Here is a 22,932-nt window from a genome sequence, read left to right as displayed (position 1 = left end):
TGCTCACACTGCACAGCTCCACCTTATGTCTATGTTCACACCACACAGCTCCACTTCACGTCACCTCCACCTCACGTCTGTGTTCACACTGCACAGCTCCACCTCACGTCACCTCCACCTCACGTCTGTGTTCACACTACACAGCTCCACCTCACGTCTGTGTTCACACTGCACAGCTCCACCTCATGTCACCTCCACCTCATGTCTGTGTTCACACTACACAGCTCCACCTCACGTCTGTGTTCACACTGCACAGCTCCACCTTATGTCTATGTTCACACCACACAGCTCCACGTCACCTCCACCTCATGTCTGTGTTCACACCGCACAGCTCCACCTCACGTCTGTGTTCACACTACACACCTCCACCTCATGTCTGTGCTCACACCACTCAGCTCCACTTCACGTCACCTCCACCTCACGTCTGTGTTCACACTGCACAGCTCCATCTCACGTCTGTGTTCACAATACACAGCTCCACCTTGTGTCTGTGCTCACACCGCACAGCTCCACTTCACGTCACCTCCACCTCGTGTCTGTGCTCACACTGCACAGCTCCTCATGTCACCTCCACCTCTCGTCTTGTGTTCACACTGCACACCTCCACCTCACGTCTGAGCTCACGCTGCACACCTCTCGTCTGTGCTCATGTTGTACACCTCCACCTCATGTCTGTCCCAGAGCCCTCACTTCCTGTTCCAGGCTCTGGCTTCACTTCCTGGTGGAATAGCCCATGTCCCTGTTGGAGGAAAGCAACCTTGTAAACACAGATCCTAAAGCTGGGGACCTGCAGGGTGTTTTCCCCAACATACGCTCAAAAGAGAACTGCAAACAAATTAGAAACATGTGGCTGAGACCTGCAGCACATATGCCTGAGTTAAACAGAACAGATACGTAGCTGTTTATATTAGGCAGGGAAGTGGAGCGGCAGCCTCTGGTCTGGGGAGTCACCCAGGGGCACCCAGGGCCAGGGCACTGCAGGCCACTGTCTCCATGGAGGATCTTTCTGACCTTGGATTCAGAATTCTGGGCCTGACTCAAATGAGGCCCTTCAAAACTGCATCCATCCCCATGCCTGAGACTGCCTTTTCCAGGACACAGTTATGGAAAATGATTCTAAGAATCCCAACTCTTCTCAGGAATTAGAAACCAACCTGAAAAAGTCAGCTATGACTTTCATCCTGAGCTTTTCCCATGCTAAGAAGGAAGCTACTGGCAGTGCCTTCCATTACGGGAATTAAACGAACTGATCTGCTACCTGGCGTCCCAAACCTGAGAGCCCACACCTGCAGCACAGCGAGTGAATCCACACAGCACAGCTTGCTCATCTTACTAGACTGATGGCCTCAACAGGCTGGGGTATGTGGGTCAGAAACAACAAAAACATATTTGCTAAAGCTTGGGTGTCCCTGGCTTGGTGTCCCCTGGACGTCCGGCTGCCCCTGCAGCATGGTCCTCACTCACGCACAGCTCTGCCGGTCATGCTAAGTGAGCACTTGCCACTTCAGCTCTCACAGCAACACCTAAAGGTCTCACCAAAACAGCCACTCTGCTTGCAGTTTGTACCCCAGAGGGTTTCCTTCAGGAAACACCAGAAAGAAGCTCAGCAATTTCCATTTTCAACATGTTTCCGGATGCTACCAAGTGCTGTTGGTCCAGCAACCACACTGAGAATTGCTTCTCAAGGATGTGCAATTGAGCCAGGATGCAGAAAGAACTTGACAGCAATCACATTACCAGTAGAAACCATGATCACATGATGCCCGTTTCCCCAAATAGTCCTGGATCGGGAGTCCTCTGCAGGACAGCTGTAAGCTGGCCAGTCAAGACCATGGCCACAGAGGACTTGCACGAAGGACAAGCCCTCTCTAGCAGTCTGGTGTGGCAGGGCCTACTGCTATCATTGCAAGTCAGCTGTTTACTGAGGGCCTATCAGGTACCATGTCTGTGCAGATGAGTTCTGCTAACCCCAAGTGGGTGGAGGATTGGGACACTGGAAGCTCAGGCAAGCTGAAATGACTTGTTCTCGCCCCTACCACCTGCTGGGCAGGAAACAGCAGACCTCAACTTTAAACAGTGCCTTGTGAGGGCCATGCCCCCACTCTGCTGGATGCACACTGGCAGGCTGCACTGCCAGCGGCAATGGCTGTGATGCTTCAAGGAGGTTCGTCCCCTAAGAGTCGCCCACTGCGGCTGGGTCTCCACCAGTCTTCCCTGACTCTTCTGCTTTCCTCAAAGCCTTCAGTTGAAGGAAGTCTCACTTCTTACTCCATGGCACTTCCGGGTCTCTAGAGCCCAGCCCCTGTCCCCTTCCCTGGCCGCCCTAACAGTTCCCTGCCACCTGTACAGGACTGGGTAGGGCTGTCCCCTCTCTGACCTGGATTGGGAATCCTCTGCAGGGTCATCAAGGATGGATGCATTTCTAAGGCACAGTTCAGTCTTCTCACAAACAGGACGATTGCCATCAGTGGCAGCACACATTCTAGAAGTTTCTTCTCCCCACCCCCTTGACTATAGCACCAGCAATACCATTCAGTCACCCTGGATTCTCCTGTCGCAGCCCAAGCACAGGCCCTCACCAGCCTGTGCCAGAAGAGCCAGGTGTGGGAGTTGGAACTGTGACACCAGTTCCAGTCCTGGCTATTCTACTCCCAGTCCAGCTCCCTGATGATGTGCCTGGGAAAGTAGCAGCGAATGGCTCAAGTCCTTGTTCCATGCTTGACTGCTTTCCCAGACTGCAGCAGGTAGCTGGATGGGAAGCGGGGCCGTTGGTATTAAAACCGGTGCCCATACGGGATCCTCATGTGTGCAAGACGAGGACTTCAGCTGCTAGGCTACCACGCCGGGCCCGGTTGCTTACTTTCTGGGTTTGACTTTGCCCACCTGCTCCTGGAAACCTTCCTCTGATCCTACAGCCTCTCACCACGTAGACACTGCACCTAGAAAGCATCTGCCCTTCACCTGACTCAGCATTTTACACAAATCTGCAGCTGCGGACAGGGCAGAGACCTGCCACACTTTTGTTAAACATTACACAGCTTTTTATGTTGATCTCAACAGCAGCCAGCATGGCTGTGGTGCATTCGAAGTGCCAAGTACTTCTGTGTGACACTGCACCTGCATGGGCTCTTATCAGCTCCACACCTCAGCCAAGTAGCTCATGTTATCCCATTTCACAGATCATGAATTGAGGCTCAGAGAGCTACAATGACACCAAATCTGGGGTCAGGATGATGGCTCAACTGGCTAATCCTCTGTATGCAACCACCGTCATTCCACAGGGATACCAGCTGTTCCACTTCCCAACCAGCTCCATGTTTACAGCCTGGGAGAGATGGGGAACATGACCTAAAGCCTTGGAACCCTGCACCCACATGGGAGACCCAGGGGAGGCTCCTGGCTCCTGGTTTTGGACAGGCTTAGCTCCAAGCATTGCAGCCTTTTGTGGAATGAACCAGTAGATGGAAGATCATTTTCTCTCTGTCTCAACTTCTCTCTATAAATCTGCCTTTCCAATAGAAATAAACATTTTAAAAATGACACCAAAGGATTCACACCTAGACTCAGAAGCAGAATTCCAACTCCCAGTGTCCCCACCCAAGTCTCTAACTCCTTGGAGCAGAAGCCCAGCTCCCTGAGGCTCCCAGGGCAGTGCCAGGCACAGTCCCTTGCTTGCAGGGACAGTCACTCTGCATGCATTTAGGAATTTATCCACCCAGCAGGAATATGTACTGAGCCAAGTCCACCACAGTCTTTGCTTAAGTAAATGCCGATGCAGGTCGTTAACCCCCCCAGGGGCAACTATAATCCCGTGGAGGTCTACAACAAGTATGGCAGAGTTTCCTGTGCCAGGGGCAGGGAAGATTAGAAAATCACAATGGACAGAAAGACACTCAGGGCCAGGAACACCTGCATCCAAGTAGGTGACTGAGTTCCCATGGCTGGCATGGAACGGGAAGGAGAGGTGGCTGACCCCAGATGGGGCTCTCAAGGCAGACAAGCATCCCCCATCCTCCAGGATCATTCGTCCTTGTGGAAAGAAGGAACAATCCCACCAGGCTTGCAGCCTGTGCCTGCTGCAGACAGCACAGGGGCCAGCAGCAGCAGCAGCAGCAGCAGCTGCCCAGGAGTGGGAAGTTCCTAGCCGTGCGGTCTCACGGGAATCGTCTCCGTTCCATTTGGCGCATGATCCCCAGCCCTTTCCTGATACGTTGTCTTGCTCTCTCGCATCATAGCAAATCCAAAGCCGGGTAAGTGACTGAAAACAAATGCTGTTCACGACTCGTCAAGCTGTGTGACATGCAGCGTCCTGTCTCAAAATGTTGCATTCAAGAAAACACAAAAGTCTGAAAAGGAGGTCCTTGTCAGTAGCAGGCCAGCGCGGCCAGCATCAGGATGGCAGCCTGGCAGCCTCTGAAGCAGTGGTGGGGTCAGCCCTTGTTTCTCACGGCCTGGGGACACGTCCATCTATTTCTGTGGGAGGGCACATGCGTACATGTGAAAGCACAAAATGTCTGCAAGTCTTCTAGGATAACAGTTAGGCTTAGGCTGTGGGAGCTCCGAGAAGTACAGGATATGAACTCGGGCACGAGCAGCCCCATGACGTCTCAGAAGCCAGGGACATGTAAAACACCCCTGGGCAAGGAACACGCGGTGGGGGAGGAGGGCTGGCTTGCTGGCCCTTGCTATGGTCGTGTGAACATGACTATGCACTCACATATGTGTGCATGCTCTGTAGGATGCAGATGTGTGGACTGACATGTGCACATGTATGTGTGCACATTTTGTTCACATGTGTGTGTGCTTGTGTACATGCATGTACCCTGTATACCTGCAGGTGTGTCTATCCCTGTATGTGTGCAATAAGAGGATACTTCAAACTAGTGCTTCAGTGTGACGTTCAGCCGTGCTGTGCTCCATACTGCCAGAGGACTCTCTGCAACAATTTCACATCCACTCCCCAAAAGTCCATTCGAAAGGAGCCAGCCACTCCATCCGGGTCCCTCAAATAGGTGTCAGGGATGCAACGGTGGGACATCATCTGCTGACTCCTATACACGTGAGCAGGAATCTGAACCACAGTAGGAAGCCAAGGTGAGATGCAAACTCAGACACGCTGATACAGGATGTGGGAGTTACAAGTTGTGACTTAACAAGACCACAATGCCTGACCCAATAGGAAATTTCATTTTGGTGCAGAGTATTTTTGAAATCCATGCATGTATTTTTCTAATATGCATTTTCCGAGTGCTTTTTAGAGATCCCCCACCACACACACACACACCTACACATGTGTGGATTTTAGAATTCCTTGCACCAAACCTAACCTGTGTTGTTACTCAGTTTTCCATGAACATTTTGGAGGATTTGCCAGCAATTTCACACTGGGCATAACTAGAGAAGTTATTGAAGAACCTAGATGTTTCCTGCTTTTGTGATTCTGCTTTAATGGCTTGGCTGGGGGCTGTGTGAACTCCAGGCCTGACAGTCTATGTGACGCCTGGCAGGACACCTCCAGGTCACATAGGCAGAACACTCCTCAGGAAGGAAGTACCTGGTGTTTGATAAGATCCACCACCCTATAGCTCACCAATTTGTGCTTTTTGAAAATTGCTTCCTTCAAACCCACCAACAGAAGCCTGCTAAATCATGACTGTATAATTAATAGCCTAAAATGTGTAAGAACCCTGTGCTGTTCAACCTGGGGGCTCTCTCCTCTTCTGCCCTCCCTGCTGATCCTGCAGCAGCCTTGGCTGCGGCTGCCCCTCCCCCCAGCCCAGCCCTGCTGGGCTGGGGGGAGGTGGCTGGGAGACCTAGGCTAACCTAAATAGACCACCTTTACTGTGTTAGCACGGACTTCAGACTTGATGATTTTCTGGGGATATCAAAATCTGGCACAACATTATTTTTCTCTGCAAGTCCGCTACATTGTTGACAACAGTAGTTGTGTTTTTCTTGGTGGTGGTGGTTGTTGTTGCTGGCTCCAAGTTCTTTCATTCTGGTGTCTGCCTTGGAGAACCCTGAGCAGAACATGTCCTTAAGGAAGCAGCTGGGCCACCTCCTAACTTCATAGTCAGAACAGGGGGCTCAGCAAGGTGCTTGGAGCTGGAGCCGCTTAGGATTCTGGGGGCTTCTCTGTTGCCTCCCTGCTGTGTCTAGGGCAGCTCAGAGCACATTAAAATCAGCTTAATCAGCTTCTCAGTGGGATAGGCAAGCTCATTTACATGACTTAGCATGGGGGGGGGAGCTAAACAGACAACTACCCAGGCAGGCATTGTTACCACAAAGCCAGATACAGCGGGACCTGCACAGGCATAGAGATCCCATCCTGTCCCAGCAGGCCTCAGTCTTGATGGCTTGTGTCTTCCTCCCAGGGGCTCAGATGGTCCACTCCTGTGTGGATGCCCACTGGCAGGCATGGCAATCATGGTAAGTGGCAGCAGGCATGCCCCAGCAGTATGCTAAGAGATCTCCTGGACCTCCCTGCAGGAAGAGCTGGGAGTAAAAGCAGAATGCTGGAGAGGTGGATGCGAAGGCATCCAGCAGCCTGCCTCTGCTGAGTCCTAGCTCTGCCACCTGCCAGGATTGTGTCCTTGGAGGCACCACGCCTGTGAACTATGTTTCTAGAATGTGTTCAAGTGGGTACCCTAAGATCAGACTGACAGTCAAGTGAACCTGGGGAGAAGCACTTGCTAGGTAAATAGGAACTCCCATTCCCCACCCCACCCCACCCCCCTCTTCCCCAGGCCATATTTGCATGCAGAAACTTTATAGCACCTCCAGGCTGAATGCAATCAACGTACATTTATGGGGCCCACTGGCAATCCCCCCACCCTTCACCCCACCAAGAACAGCATCCAGGCTTTACTCAAGTTCTCGCCTTGCCCTTAGGCAGTAACTTGAGGTGGACACAGCCCTCTGAGCTGAGCTGCCAGTCCTGTGAAATGTCTTGATAATCATGGTTAGAAGCATGGCCACTTGAAAATCTGCCTGGAAAAGTCCAGTTCTGTGGTTTTCGGCCTGTACTGGGGACCCCAGCCGCTAAGCAGCCAAGACCCTGGGGACACTGGGAATCACTCACTTCTTGTTTCTGTTCTTTCTGGGTTCTTACAAATAGCCACCTGTAAGATTCACACTGATGCTGAGGCTGCACAGAGAAAAGATACTGAAATCTTCCTCCTGGAGAGACTTTCCGCCATCACACCTACAAGCACACCTCTCCCTCTCCAGGATGACTTGCTGTTCTCCTGCAGCCGACAAGCACAGGCGACCTTAATGAAGGCCGTGGATCACACACGCATGACCCTAATGCACACAGCTGGTCAGTCCTAGGTGACATTGGTTCAATCTCCAAGTAGGTGCCCTACCTGCAGCACCTTGACCACCCAGCAGCAGTCCCACACTGATTTGCTCTTGTAGACCTAGCCAGTGACAGCTACCTAGAAAGGAAACATTCTCTTTGTATGCCCGCCTGACAGAAGAAGTGGTGACGCTCTGATCGAGCATTCCCAGATACCACTTACTACCTACAACTTTCCTGCTCTGTTACATGGGTCAGACCCAAGAAAAGTCTCTGGTAACTCAATCTGCTGGAAGTCCTCACAGGGCAGAGTTTGGTCACAGGGGCAAGCACAGGTTATCAAGGACACTGGTCTTTGTAGAACAAGGAGACACAAGGTTCCAGCCTGGACTTGCACAAAAATCATTCTTCCCGTGGCTCATCTCCGCAATCCAAAAATCCCTGAATCATTTTTCCCTCCAAGTCCTCTCTGATCCGTCCGGTTAAATCCACATCAACAGTCACCCCAAAGCAGAATGGCCCAAGAACACGCAATGAGCTGTGATTGACAAAGAGAAAATGGAATGTAAGCTCGCTGAAGGCTTTAGCCTAGGTTGTATTGGTACTTGGGCCCATACTGCTTGGTGTTGACAGCAGGTGTACAAAGGCAGATGCCAGTGTTTCCTGATTTATACCTATTTTTCTAAAAATTGAGATATTGTAGGATATACTGTTCACTGTTTTACTATTTTTTTTCCTCTTAATAATGGAACCAGTCCTAGAGCAGGCATTTAGCCAGCAGCTAAGAAGCCTGAGTTCATTTCCAAACCCTGGCTCCAGCTTCCTGCTAATGCAGACCCTGGGAGGCAGCCATGGTGGCACAAGCAGTGAATTCCTTTTTCCCACAGGGGAGACCCAGATTGGGTTCCTGGCTTCTGGCATTGACTCTGGCCTAGTCCTAGCTCTGGCAGACAGTTGGATAGTGAACCAGCCAGTGGGAGCCCTGTCCCCTTGTCTCTCTGCCTCTCAAAACAAAACACAACCAACATCACACTCCTTAGGACAGATACTACCAAGCAAAAAAATAATAAAAGGAAAGGAAAAGAAACAGCAAGTGTTGAAAAGAACATGGAGAAACTGAAAGCCTGACATTGTGGGGGAAATGTAAAATAGCACCAGATGCTATGGATATCAATATGACCCCCCCCTCAAGATATCAAAGACAGAATTAACGCGGGATCAAGCAAATCTACTTCTTACTCAACTCCCCAAGGACATAATAGTAGATCTTTTTATTAACAAAAGACTTATTTTGTTTATTTGAAAGGCAGAGTGACAGACATAAAGCGTGACAATAGAGATCTTCCATCTGCTGATACACTCCCCCAACTACTTGAAAAAGCAGGGTTGGTCCAGGATGAAGCCATGAACCAGAAACTCCACCTCCAAGTCTCTTACATGTATGGGAGGCATCCAAATATTTGGATCATCCCTTGCTACTTTCCCAGGTATCTTAATAGGGAGCTGGACCAGAAGTAGGGCAACCAGGACTTGAACTGAAAATCCAATAAGGGATGCCAGTGTTGCAAGTGTCAGCTTAAAATACCATGCCACAACACTAGTCCCAAAAGCAGAATTTTGAAGAACAGCCTCTATATCCTTGGTCACAATGACATCAGTTTCATTCTTGGTACATTTAATGCAGCCAAAGGCAGAGGCAGACAGGGAGGTACCTACGGACCGGCATCTGCATCCACTTTTTCGGGACAGCAACCTAGATGAGTACGAATGTGCTAGACCAGCTTCCAGCCCGTCCCCTCAGAACCAGCTCACCCAATTGTGAACTCAGTGCAGATTCAAGCACTACCCCCACTCCTAGCTTGCCCCCTGGTAGTAAACCTTCCCTCCACACAAGAGCCTAGTAGCTTTGGTATTTTGATGCATACAGGCCACGGCTCTTCACAGTCTGTCTGAAATGTTGCCCTATAGCAACTGCAGAGATAGTATGCAAAATGACAGCAGCTGCCCAGGGCTGCGAGTCACTTGTGATGCGATTATGTCAGCTGTACCAAGGAAATGATTTCCAGAGATCATTCACACCCCAATGAGAGTGCTTGCAAGACTACTGAACTACACATAACAAATTACAACTGGGCTGGCACTGTAGTGTGTGGGTAAGCTGCCATGTGCAACCCCAGCAGCCCAAATATATGCTGATTCGAGTCCTGCTTGCTCCACTTCTGATCCAGCTCACTGCCACTGCACCTAACAAAACAGTAGAAGACGCCCCAAGTGCCTGGGTCTCTGTGCCCTTGTGGGAAACCCAGAAGAAGCTCTTGGCTCCTAGCTTCAGTCTCTCCCAGTTGCAGCTATTGTAGCCATTTAGGGAATAAGCCAGAGCAGGGAAGATTCTCTCTCTCTCTCTCTCTCTAACTCTGACTTTTAAATAAATACACAAATCTTTAAAAATGGTCACAACAGTGCTCGCTTCAGCACTGCATATACTAAAATTGGAATGACACAGAGATTAGCATGACCCCTGTGCAAGGATGACATGTAAACTTGTGAAGCGTTCTATATTTTAAAAAAAATGGTCACAACAGCAAATTCCACGTTGCATAGATTTCACTATTGCCCTACCTCCCTTGTGCACACACCTCACTTCTGTCCCCAGAAAGGAAACCTTCCCTCCAGTGAGATCCATGCTGGCCTTGGGGCAATACCAGCAGCTGGGCTGCTCTCTCCCCAGACTCCTGGCACGAACTGGAGATGTTCCTTCTGGGTTTCTGTTTACCCTCCTCATCACAAGCTGGGCAAAGAGGAAAAGTTGGACAGCTGAGACCCTTTCAGAAAGAAACACACCCATCTTTGGAAATGAAGGTGACATTATTGATCCCAACTAAGAAGGCCACCACAATCACCTTCGGTATCTTTGTGGCCACTGCAAGAGCATCACTCATGTCATCCTTCTAGAAAGTGCCTGGTGCCTCTTCATGGGGGCTGCATGAGCAGATTACAGAGTCCCAGCAGGAGCCAAGGAAAGCACAGCCATAGTCAGTGTTAGAGACACAAACAGATGGGTAATGGTGATTTATGTAGAGTGGGCAGAGTTAAGTCCTTGCTAATGACTGGCTGGGGTTTTGCTGGGAACGTGTGACATCCTGAACACGGGTGTGATTTGCCTGCCGGGTGCACGTATGAACCACAAAAGCACTGAGCTGCTGACAGCCAAGCAACAAATGCCTGGGTCTCTCCCAGGACCAACTGAATGGCTCTGGCTGGAGGGAAAATCCACAAGATCAGAAGATGGCCCAGACATCCCCAGCTGGCAGGCAACTAGAGGCTGCCTGGCCAGGGGACAGTAACCTCCACTTGAACCTAGAGAGGAACTGGAAGAGGAGTCCCGGACCTAGAAGGAAACCTGCGAGCCGCGTCCTTGAGTGGTCCCCGTTGTGTTCCAAGCTTCAAAGCTTCATGCCTGAGATTTCCAGCCCACACCACACCATAACGCCCATTTCCAAGTCCTCACTGTATACACTCAACTTAACCAGAACGATGATTCCCTCCCTCCCTCCCTTCCTTCCTTTCTTCTCTAAATAAATTAAAATAGCTCCTAGAGGTAGTCTAGGTTGAAAGCAGGTGGTGTGAAGCTCTGAGGAAAGCGAGGCAGGTACTAGGCAGGTGCTGCGTGTCTGCCTCCTGGAATGTATTCTCAGCCTAACATCTCCAAGTACACAGACTTCAACCAGTTTATATTCACTAGGAAAAAGACATCCTCTCCTGCCCAGGGAAGAAAAGCAAGTGACAAAGACTCCTTGAGTCTGTCTGTAGCTCATCCCCACACAATCTACCCGCCCTCCTCTGGTTCCTAAGCACCTCTTGGTTCGAACAAAAATCTGTAGATTTCACACCTGAGGTTGCCGGGACAACAAGGGCTCGGAGAGCAGGGATGCAGCTGGGTTGTTCATGTTAAAGCATAGTGCCTGGCAGCTCCAGCCACCCACAAAAGCAGCTGCTCTGGTCCCTTGGGAGTCCTGCAAACAACCTGACCTGGTGCCCAGGGCTGCCAGGGAATCCCCAGAGATGACAAAAGGGGCAAGGAAAAGGGAGTGATGCGCATCCGGATTCCTGCACTGTGATGCAAATGAGCACTGAGGAGAGGGGGTCTTTCCTGCCTGTGGGTTCCCAAACACCATGCTTGGAAAGCAAAGGATTTGTGCCAAGCTCTCCCTAGGCAAGGAAAACAACTGGCTAATTCTTCAGTCTTTTCAGAAAGCTCACCCTGTGAATTGGGGACCTTGGTGACCCTCACAGTCTCCTATTAACAAAAGTGCTGTTTGTTTATGGCTCAGCAGGGAGTCTGCATGCTGCAGAGCCCTGGACTCCCACTCCACCACACTGGACGCCGGCCTATCTTGGGAAGTGGGGAGTCCTGCCAGCCCCACCTGTCCAGCTCCTCTTCCACGTGGCAGCATTCCCATCTGCTGCATCACACGCCGATGACGCTGGCTGTGCTCTTCTACAAACCTTCGCCAAGTTTCCATTTGTATTTTCTCTTTCATATGCTGCCCTTGGTCCTCCTCTCTGAGCCCTGCTCCCTGGATGATCTTCCCACAGTTTGCACAGCACTTCCCCCAACAGTCTCCCTCCACCTTTGTCTTGTCCTGGGGTCCCTGCCTGCAACCCTCTCCCCACCTCCCTGCCTCTGCAGCTGGAGCCTTGAGATCACTCCCTTAAAGCTTTATAAGCATGAGCCTCACTGTTGGGTGGGGTGAGTTGTTTTGTCTTTGCTTTTTAAAGTAAATAAACCCACAAACATATGGGCGGCAGTGATGTGGCTTTGAGTATCCCTCCCTCCTGGCTTCGGCTTGTTGATGTTTCTGGATGCCTGGTTGAGCCAGCCACTCCACCAACAGCCCCAGGAAACACCAGAGTTGGCAGGACAGGGACCCTCAATCCCACCCTCCCAGTCCTCCCGGCTTCCTCAATGTCTCTTTGGGCATCACCTCCTCCCTCCTTGTTGTTGGGAACCACCCAGGCTCTGCTCTGCCGCCTCTTTCTGTAAGCAAATGTATCTACCACTCATTCCTGGCTTTCTGAAGTTCCGTTATAAAGAAGGAGGCTGGAGAGCTCTCTGAGGGCCTGCTCTCCATGAAAAAGAACATTAACGTGATGAAGGCCCAGAGATGGAAAGAAGCCTGCTCTACAACACAGGTTAGGGGGCAGCAGGTACCAGAGACACAGCACAGGAAATGTGTGTCCACCGAGGGCTGCCAATGAACCCCCTCCTGTGGCCAAAACGGGAACCACTACTGGCTGGAAATATCCACCCAAGATGACCTATGGTCTTTATAATACTGTCATCAAATGTCCACGGTCAACACACCCACTCCCATCCTGCACCTGATGCTATGAGACTTCCGGAAATGAGGAGTTCACCCGCTCCTGGCCCCGGAAATCTCTGCAACCCTGGATAACCCCACCTGGAGCACAATGCCCTGTCTCCTGATCAAGGGATAACCAGAGCCCGGCAGGTACTGCTCACTCCAGAGCCCCATACTGCTACCCCTCAATCCACGTCTCAGCCTCTAATTCTCCCATGGGTTGGAAGGTGAGAACCTGGGCCCCTCAGCCTCCAGCAGCCTCTCCCACTTCAGAACTGATACAACCGAGGTTTCTTCTTCAGCCTGGCAAAGGACCTGTTGTTGCTGGGAGAGCTCCTGACCACAGGAGCCACAGCTGGGTAAATCCCAGAGAGCCGCTCTTCTCTTCCCAATCATTTCCTTCCCCAGGGGAGAGCCTGGAACTTCAGACACAGTCACGTTTCCATGTCCCCATAGCCAACAGGCAGAACGCACATCAGTCAAGAGCAAAGCCCTTTAAAAGCCTCTTAAGGCAGCAAATGCCTTCAATAAATTATCTCCTCCCACCTAGGAGAGAGAATGAGTTTTCAAAAGCTGTCTCTCCGTTAGAAAACACGCTATAATCCGGCTTATTCCATTGAAGGGCGAAAGCATGACAGAGCGGAAGGGCGAGTCCCACAGAGCTGAGTGCCACCCTCCCATCCTGCTGGCTCCTGACATGTACACAGCTGTCTCCCTGCCAGGGAGAGGTCAGGGTGTTTGTGTCAGGGGTTTGAGGGGGCTGCCATGCACTTAGAAGCAGAGTGCAGGGTTCTGAGCACCCAGGGGCATGCTGCAGACTTGTCAGCACAAGGGATGCCCTGGGAAGACATTATCAGTGTAGACATCAACTCACCTCCCAGGCCACCTCCATCCCCCTGGTCTGCTCTCACTTTGTCCCTACAGCATCAATGATGCAAGCATTGGACCCTTCTGAGCCCTGTCGTCCTTGCTGCACCCTTGCCTCCTGGTACTGATTCTGAGAGTGGCCCTGAGGGTCCTGCTGCTGCTTCTTCTTCCACTGGGAGAGGTCACAGCCCTTTCTCTTCCTCCCCTCATTCCTGCTGTCTTCCAGGAAGACTCCTTTACCCCTCCACCCTGGTGGTCCCAGTCTCACACTCCCCACTGGGGTTCCTGAGGCTGTAGAAAATCTGCCTCCATTCCAACTCACCCACAGCCACCTCAGGTTGGCAGCTCCTTTCCCACCCCGTGGCTGTTCCCAGCAGACACCTGCCTGTGCCAGGGCTTTCCCCTGGTTCTTTTCTCCCCTTACCTCCTACAGGAAACCAGCGGAGCCACCCAAGTGACGCCCTTCTGGGAGCTGCCCATCAATATCAGATGAGCTCTCAGCTTTGGTGCATCATAGGCTTAGGTGGCTGGGCAGCCTCCTCCTGCGGGTTGACTCTCCATTAGGTGCCAGTCATATCAACACTCCTAACCCAGTCCAGAGAACTTTCCCTCTACTCCACCCTTCTGCCAGGGTTCCTTCTGCAGCAGGAAGTGATGTGTCAGGGCTGGAGGACTGAGAAACTCCACAACCAACCATTCCAATCACCACCCGTCTCTGGATCGACTGTGTCTCCCACAGACATCACTTTTGTCTATCACACTCTGGTTCTCTGTGCCTTTGTTTAAGGTTCTAGGGCAGGTTAAGGAGACGGCAGAGGCCAGGAACTTGGGATGTTAGCAGGCTCCAATGGGTGAAGAGTTCTGGAATGGGAACCAGGCTGGGGGAAGACAGGGGGTAGATTTGTGCATTCAAAGGGAGACCCAGTATGCAACCCAGCTTCCAGGGAAGCTGGGAAAGGTGAAGTGTGAGGTCAGGTCAGCAAGAGGGCAGGCCACCCACTATGACTGGGGGAGGGGTCAGAGTCAAGGAGGCTCTCTGGCAGCAACAGAAAGACCTAGCCATCCCTGGGACAGGGTCCAGGGCCAGGACAACCAAACTGGGGCAAAAGAAGGGGTTGGGTCCCCGGATCAGAACAGAAGCCACAGCCTTGCCTCTGGACTTGAATGGCCCTCGTCGTATCCCACGGATGTGGACTAGTGGGTAGGGGCTCAGGACCAGCTCCAGGGCAGGGAGTCACAGGGAACTGAGGATGCCCACGTCTGCAGCCATGGTAGGCATCACTAATCATCCATCACATTTCCCTCCCCACCATCCCCCCGGGGCAATCTCAGCCTCAGAAGTCTTCACATCAGGGCTTCACATAGGTGCCAGTGTTGGCACCTGTAGCACCCACATCACATCAGAGCTCCTGGTTCAAGTCCTAGCTTTTCCAGTTCCCAGCGTGCTCCCTGCTCATGTACACCCTGGAAGACAACAGATAATGGCCCAAATACTGGACTTCTGCCACCAACCTGGGAGATGCAGATGGAATTCCAGGCTTCTGGCTTCAACCTGATCCAGACTGGCCATTGTGGCCATTTAGTGAACCATGTCTGTCTGTCTGTCTTTCGCCTTTACTTTTTGCTGCTCTGTCTTTCACATAAATAAATTATGAAAAGAGAAGTCCGGACTGCTGCTAATACATGCATTCCATCATTGAATAAAAGGCTTGTCTGCCAGGGATCTGGCACCATGAAGCATAGCTGGGGGCATCAGAGATGGCCCCTTCATCCGGACAGGTGCCATCTGGATGGGAGATAAAATTGAGCCAAAGGAAAAGAAACCAAAGCTGGCAGTAAGTTTCCTCTCCCTGGGTCAGGGGCTGTGTGTCCCCTCTGCCACCTTCCACCCTGCAGCATAGTCACCTGTTAAACTGCACCCAGGTCCTGCCCCATACGGTGACTCATGGGAGCAGAGCCTTGCTGGTCTGTGTCACTCCTGGCACAATACCTGTTGGTTCTCCCATCCATCTTTCACCAGAAGGGGGTCATTGTAAGCCCTATGGGAAAGACCCTAGTGGGTCCTGGGAGACAAACTGAGAACAGAGGAGGAAAAGGGGGTTAACGATACGGGATGTGGGCATTGCCAGCCGTGGCTTAGCCCGCTGGGACACAATGCTGGTTCTAGCCTGGAGAAAGACGGGAAAAAAGGAAGAGGGGGAAAAAAGTGAAGAGGTGTGGGCTCAGCTCTGTAGCGTGTGATTCGTCCTACCAGCTGCAGGCCAGGGGAGCTAACAGAAGCCCTGCAGCCTGCTTCCCCAACGAGCTCGGTGATATGAAACCACCCAGCTGCTAGCACAGATGAACAAGCCACGGGTGCAGAGGGCTATGAGCCTGCTCCCAGCTTGAATTGCCTGAAAACTCTCACCTGAATGACAGCCGTGTGCATGCAGCACCCTGCAGGAAGCTCAGACACATCCCCTTGTCAGTTCCACACTACCTGGTGGGTACTGAACACACTCACGCAGGCAGCCTGGCTCACCGTTGGTTCTCTCCTGCAAGCAGCTTCCAAGGAAGTTGGAGAGAGGTCCAGGGCTGTGCTGAGGTCCAGGCAGCTGCACGTCCTTCTAGAACCACTGTCTGACTTAGATATTCAGAGGAACCTTCCCATCCTGGATTCCTTTGTTCACAGCCCAGGATAGAGCGTGTCACTTCAGGAAGGGTAACAAATGACAAACACTCATCAGCTCCTCCTGTGTCCTTGTTCGTTTGAGATGGAGGGTTTCTCTGCAGAGAGCTGTGTCTGCCTTTTCCCAGTCAGCAGCGTGGGGCTTTAACCTCCACGATGAGAAAGGGGGTGGTGCCTTCTCCCCCAAGGGAAGAGAGGGAGTAGCGTTTTGTCCCCCAAGGGAAGAGAGAGAGGCTCTAATAAAATGACATGCATCTTGATTTCGACCCCTTATAGTCACTGGCACATGGAATACAGTCTGATTCCCGCCTGGAGAATCCAAGAGGTTGGGCCATTAGGGTCTGAACCTGGGGATGGTCAGAGTAGTTGCCTTCTGAGGACCAGACAGAGGCAAGTTAGGGAGAACTGGATGGATCTTTCTGAAAGCCCACTGTGGAAGGTTCCTCCCGAAAGGGACGGCACTGACTGGGGGGTCCATGCTTGAGTGGGCCATCGGACAAACAGTTTCACAAAGATGGGTTGGAGATAATAATGCAGCAAGAGGGTTGGGAAGCATAGCTGAGAATCCAGGCTCAGGAAACGGGGGTGTTGGTGCAGTAGCTGAAACTCCTATTGAGATATGGTGACTTCCCAGGTAAAGGCGCTGCCTGTAACATTGGAATCCCACACGAGCATCAAGCATTTTACGGCCTTGCTGTTCCAGTTCCAATTCAGCTCCTTGCTGACACATTTGACAAAAACATCAGAAGATGGTGCAAGAGCTTGGGGCCCTGCTACCTATTGGTAGACCTGGATGGAGTTCCTGGCTCCTGGCCTTTGGCCATGTGGGGAGAGAATCAGAGGATAGAAGCTTTCTTTTCTTTTCCTTTCTTTTCTTTTCTTTCTTTCTCTGTGTTTGTAACTATGGGTTTAAAGTACATAAATCTAAAAAAACAGACTCAAATTGGGATACCCACATCTCACATTAGAGTGTGTGGTTTCAAGACCAGCTCTCTTCACTCCTGGATTCCATCCTAGGGGGCAATAAATGATGGCTCAGGTACTTGGGTCCCTGCCCCACATTTAGGGGACCTGATGGGGTTTCTGTTTCTAAGCTTTGGCCTGGTACACCCCTGGTTGTTAGTGAGCATTTGGGGAGCAATCTACCACTCAAATAAATAAAATAGATTATTTAAAGGAAAGAGGAGCTCATGAAGGAATCCCTTAGTGAAGAGGCCCTCCCAGCACACCATCGTGAAGACCTCTTCAGCACCACCCTGACTCTCCCCCTCTCCTCTCGGAATGCACTCTGGGCTCCACGGAGCAGGGCTGATAGAAGGGAGACAGCCGGGATGATTATAGCCTAGACACATCCAGGGAGCAAACAGAGCCAGCTCTGGCAACACCTGTGGCTGGAGGGAATCCCGAGGACCCAGCAAGTCACCAGCCAAGCCAGAGAACCATCCAAGCATCCAGCCCACGGCACGGGAGGCCTTTCCTACTGAATGGCTCTCAGAAGGGTGGTAAGAGAGGCAGGGGATCCCCTACCCCCACAAGCTTCTTGTCCACCTGCAGAGCCCCTCTCCAGGGTTCCTAAGGGAGCAGAAAAAGCAGCTGCCCTCCAGCTCTTCCCTGCCCTTCTGAGGTATCAGCTGGCTGTGCTGCCCCTGATTGTCTCTGTGATGTGGGGGGGATGGGAGACCAGGGACCTGTGAAACAGGGAGAGTGAGAACAGCTATGGCTCCTGCAGGAGCAGGGCCGGAACCCCAGGCAGGCAGGCAGGCAGGCAGGCAGGCAGAGGGAGAGCTGGCTGGGTCCCACTGGCACCATGCCAGGCACCCAGCAAGTGGAGATGGGCGACAGGCCGTGCAGTCTCCCTCCTTCCCCCACTATCTGAGAAACAAAACATATTTTCATGAGCATCATTTCTAAAGGTTTGATGAATGCTTTTGGTTTTTTTTTAAAAAAATTATTTCTGGGAGAAGAAAAATCTGGGAGATGTCATTGAATTGCCAAGACAATGGATTTTCTGAGATTTTTCACTGTTTAGATGGAGGCAGTGGGTCAAAATACGTTTGATTCAGACTTCCTCCAAATCCTGCAGTCTGCTAGAACTTGAAACAAAAACCACGGATTTCCATGTAGTCTCCTCCCTTCAGGACCCCACCCCAGGATGTCCCAGAGCCTCCATAGCATCAAGTCCCCACCATGACAGACACAGTAACTCAGGCCTCTCTGATGGCTTGACATACAAATAGCCCACAAGTCAGTGATGAAAAGAAGCAGAGGTCACGTTCTTCACGTAGCCTTCTGGAACCCACAAAGGGACACTGGTATTCCCTGGAACTGCTGCCTGGGTCCTAGCAGCTGCAGTGGGAGTCACTTTCTACATTCAAACAAGACATAGAAGCCAAAGTGGGGGGAGGCACAGGAACCAGCCCAGGGCACTGACTGGTGGCTGGCAATCCACCTGCCTTGCCCTGTGCAGCAGGAAGGGATAGGCAGCCTGCTGGGTTCACTGCCACACGTGTCCATATCACCTCACTGCTCTCCTGCAACAGTCCTGGGAGTTGTCCATTCTGCCCATAGACCAAACCCTGGTCCTCAACGAGGTGCCCTCTTGCTGCTACTCCACAGGTTCCAGAAAGTTCCTCAGCTGCCCGGTTGCCTCTCATGTTGAGTTTGAGAACCTCATACTGAGATTTCACCATCTATCATCTGGACCATAACAGAAATCTACTGAGTGCTATTTCTGTCAGACAAAACTGTGTAAAACTTTGCAAAGACTCTTACATTCTCTTTGCCATCATTGAAGGATGCTTTCCTGAGCCACCATGTAAGATCCTGCTCTTACAGGTCTAGTTGTCTGAGGCTGTGCCGCTTTGCAGCCTGTAACCTGGAGGGAAAGGACAGGAATGAGAGGCAGAGGCAGTGCGGTCCTGGAGGAGCTGATGTTCCCCTCCCTGCTGCTCAGAGGCCATCTGCACTTGAACAGAGACGTCTTGGCAGCGCTGGATGCCTCTCATCTGCCTACCCACGTGTTCCTGGAACACATCCAAGCTCTGATTCAGGTTGGATTTGAGGTTTGAAAAGGAGTCATGACTACTTTCTTGCTTAAGAAAAAAAAATGTTCTTTCCCGTTTCCCACTGTTGCTGTGGTCCTTGCCGCTCACCGTGGACTGTTGCACTCTACCTTCTGCTATTCTATCCTGCTCAGTTCAGCTTCAGTCACTTTAATTATTTCCAGGGTTTTTGTTTTGTTTTTAATGATACAGTTCCACATGCTCGGGGATTTCTCCTTCTCCCCAGTTCGCCTACCCCACTGATTCCCTCTATATTATTAGTATATGTATATTAGTATTATAGAGTAGCTTTTTCTTAGTCCATCCTACTGTATGCTTACCTACTCTACTCCATTCTACCCTAACCTGTTCTACTCTACTCCGCTCTGCCCTAGTCCATCACTTCCTATTTTACTCTGTTATACTCTGTTCCACCCCGTTCCTCTCCTTGCCTCTCATCCCATCCTATCATGCTGTATTCTAACCTCCCCTATCCCATTCTGCTCTGTCATTTCCTATTCTACTCCCCTCCATTCTATTCTGTCCTGTTTTTCTATTTTATTCTGTTCTCTTCTAATATATTATTCTACCAAATCCCGTTCTGTTCTATCTTGTCCTGTTCTGTTCCATTCCATTCATTCCTATGCTCTCCTATTCTACTCTATGTTGTTCTGCCCTATCCTATCTCATTCTATCCTTTCCTGTCTCATCCTATCCTACCCTATCCCATCTTATCCTACCCTATCCTATCTTATCCTACCCTATCCTAACCTCATAGTACATTCCTCCCTCTTCTCTCCAGTACACATAGCCACAAGCACAGGTGCTTGTTCACAAGCACCCAGACCAGCATCATGAGACTTCTCACAAAAGCAGAAACAAAGAGAGGCAAAAAGTCAAAAGGGAGCAGAACCAGAACAATGAACTCCACCAAGACCAGCCAACTGGGAGCTCTAGGCCCAATCTAACTGACCACCTCTGAGGTTTAAACAAAGTCCTTGCAGAACATAGCCACGTCCATCTGTTCAGGCATCGCCTGTGGCTGCCTTCATCAGAGCTGAGCAGCTGTCGCAGAGAACTTTTGGATGGAATATTTTCCAGCTGTTCATCTACAGATCAACACTTCTTACTGAGATTCAATTGCCAACCTTTCCAGAGTGTATGGTTTGATGGAGCGATGTACCCAGTGTAGAAAGTCAGGAAAACAAAGTTCCATCAAATAAAACAGATCTCCGCCTATGAAGGTGCCTCAGAATCTTCATGGGAAATGGAATTAAATGGTAATCACAACATTCCTAGTCTGTTTTCATGATACATAATTTCCAGGCACTTTCTGAAGATCGCTCATATGTTTCATGTAACTTCATACTAAAGTTTTGTTCTATTTTCTTTTCAGATTTAATCAGTTAGGTTTTCACTTGGTCAACTTGGGGATCAGGGACCTTCATTCTGTCGTACAGGGAAAAGATCCTCAGGGTAATGGCTTGTTTGCCTGGTTCTTTGACTTGTTCTCATTTCATTAAAAAAAATTTATTAGAAAGACAGATTACACAGAGAGGAGGAGAGACAGAGAGCAAGGTCTTCTGTCCACTGATTTACTCCCTAAGCGGCCACAACAGCTGGAGCTAAGCCAATCCAAAGCCAGGAGCCAGGAGCCCCTGCTGGGTCTCCCACATGGGTGCAGGATCCCAAGCCTTTGGGCCATCCTTTACTGCTTTCCCAGGCCACAAGCAGGGAGCTGGATGGGAAGTGGGGCTGCCGGGATTAGAACTGGTGCCCATATGGGATCCCAGTGTGTTCAAGTGAGGACTTTAGCTGCTAGGCTTCTGCACCGGGACCTCTCATTTCATTTTTTTTAAAACTAAGATTCACAACACTGAAAATTCTAAAAGAAACCGACAGTGATAAATTCACCCCAACCACTTATTATCAGGGGCAACATTATACAGGAGAATGTTGTGCTTATTTGAATAAATATGTGTGTGTTCACTGTGCTACCGTTTTACACGTCTTGTTCACTTAGTCCTTTATTGTGCTCATCCATCCAGAGCAGTGATTACAGAAATCCTCACCCTCCTTTCTCCAGATGCCAAAGTGTCCCTTTATTTGAATAAAATATAATCTATTTGACCAGCTGAGGCTGCTTCTATCTCTTCATGATGACCAACAAGGCTACAACAAATACTACCTGTACCTATAGCTTTCTCTAAACATCAGAACAGCTGTCGACCGGGAAGCAGAGGTGTTACATCGAATAGCATGTGCACAAGTAGTTCTGATGAAATGGCTAAACCACACTTCCACCTGCCATGTGTGAGGAAGCTGGGTCCTGCATATCACCGGTGACATGGAGCTTTCTGATTATTACATCCTGAGAGGAGTGCCCCAGCCCAGCTTACGCTGCATTTTCCTCATGACAAGTGAGTCAGAGTGTCTCTCCTTAGACAACTCTATGTATGCACATCTTTTGAGAACTGCATGTATATGGCCCAGAACAGTACTTCCACCTGATTTCTCCTGGGCCATGGGTCTTCTGTGGGGTAGGAGAGGGGAAGGCAATGGCACTTCGAAGTCCAGCCAACACAGTACAGGAGGGACCAAGGGACCAGGAGCACAGCAGCTAAGAGTCTTTTTAACTCTTCTCTGGAGTGGACATTTGGCACAGAGTTTGGGCAGCCCATATCCTTATCAGAGGGCCTTGTTTGAGCCCTAGTTCTGCTTCCAATCCAGCTTCCTGCTAATGCATTCCTTGAGGTAGGGGGAAACAGGTGATGGCTCAAGTACTTCATTCTCCAAGGATTTCTTTTAAAAAAATACTGACTTGAGGGCCCGGTGGCGTGGCCTAGTGGCTAAGGTCCTCGCCTTGAACGCCCCAGGATCCCATATGGGCGTCGGTTCTAATCCCGGCAGCTCCACTTCCCATCCAGCTCCCTGCTTGTGGCCTGGGAAAGCAGTCGAGGACGGCCCAAAGCTTTGGGACCCTGCACCTGCGTGGGAGACCTGGAAGAGGTTCCTGGTTCCTGGCTTCGGATCGGCGCGCTCCGGCCCGTTGCGGCTCACTTGGGGAGTGAATCATTGGATGGAAGATCTTCCTCTCTGTCTCTCCTCCTCTCTGTATATCCGGCTTTCCAATAATAATAAAATCTTAAAAAAAAAATACTGACTTGAAACAGAGTTATAAGGAAGAGAGGAAAAGACCAGGAAAGGGGAAAAGAGAGGGAGGAAGGGAGGGAGAGAGAGAGAGGGAGGGAGGGAGAGAGACAAAGGGAGGAAGAGAGGGAGGAGGAGCGAGAGAGAGAGGGAGAGAGAGGGAGAGAGAGGGAGAGAGAGGGAGAGAGGGGGAGAGAGGGGGAGAGAGGGGGAGAGACAGAGAGAGAGAGCTATCCTGCATCTTCTGGTTCACTTTCCCCAATTGGCAACAACAGTAGGGGATGGTCCAGGCTAACAGAGCCTGTGAAACCACATCCAAGTCCCCCACTTGGGTGGCAGGAGTGCAAGTGCTTGGTCCATCTTCTGCTGCTTCCCCAGATGAATTATCAGGCAGCTAGGTTGGAAGCAGAACAACTGAGACTTGAACTTGTGTTTATATGGGATGCCAGCACTGCAGGAGTTGGCTTAAGCCACTATACTACAATGTTGACCCAAAGAGAAAGAAGGTCTTACACAGTCTCAGAAACCTCTGTCTAGTCCTCC

General features: G+C 50.8%; 1 protein-coding gene and 1 non-coding gene across 2 annotated transcripts in view; one reads left to right on the top strand and one right to left on the bottom strand.

Moving 5' to 3' along the window:
- Positions 1-22,932, bottom strand: part of THSD4 (thrombospondin type 1 domain containing 4) — a 369,969-nt gene that overhangs the window by 204,772 nt on the left and 142,265 nt on the right. The window lies entirely within an intron of this gene.
- LOC118759274 (U6 spliceosomal RNA) lies at positions 9,762-9,863 on the top strand. Its single transcript, XR_004996078.2, has one exon. It is a non-coding gene; the product is annotated as a U6 spliceosomal RNA (small nuclear RNA).

The sequence above is a fragment of the Ochotona princeps genome, chromosome 6 (genome assembly GCF_030435755.1).
Source record: "Ochotona princeps isolate mOchPri1 chromosome 6, mOchPri1.hap1, whole genome shotgun sequence".
Lineage (NCBI taxonomy): Eukaryota > Metazoa > Chordata > Mammalia > Lagomorpha > Ochotonidae > Ochotona > Ochotona princeps.
Note: the sequence above shows the minus strand (reverse complement) of the source record. Positions and strands in the feature narration are given on the sequence as shown.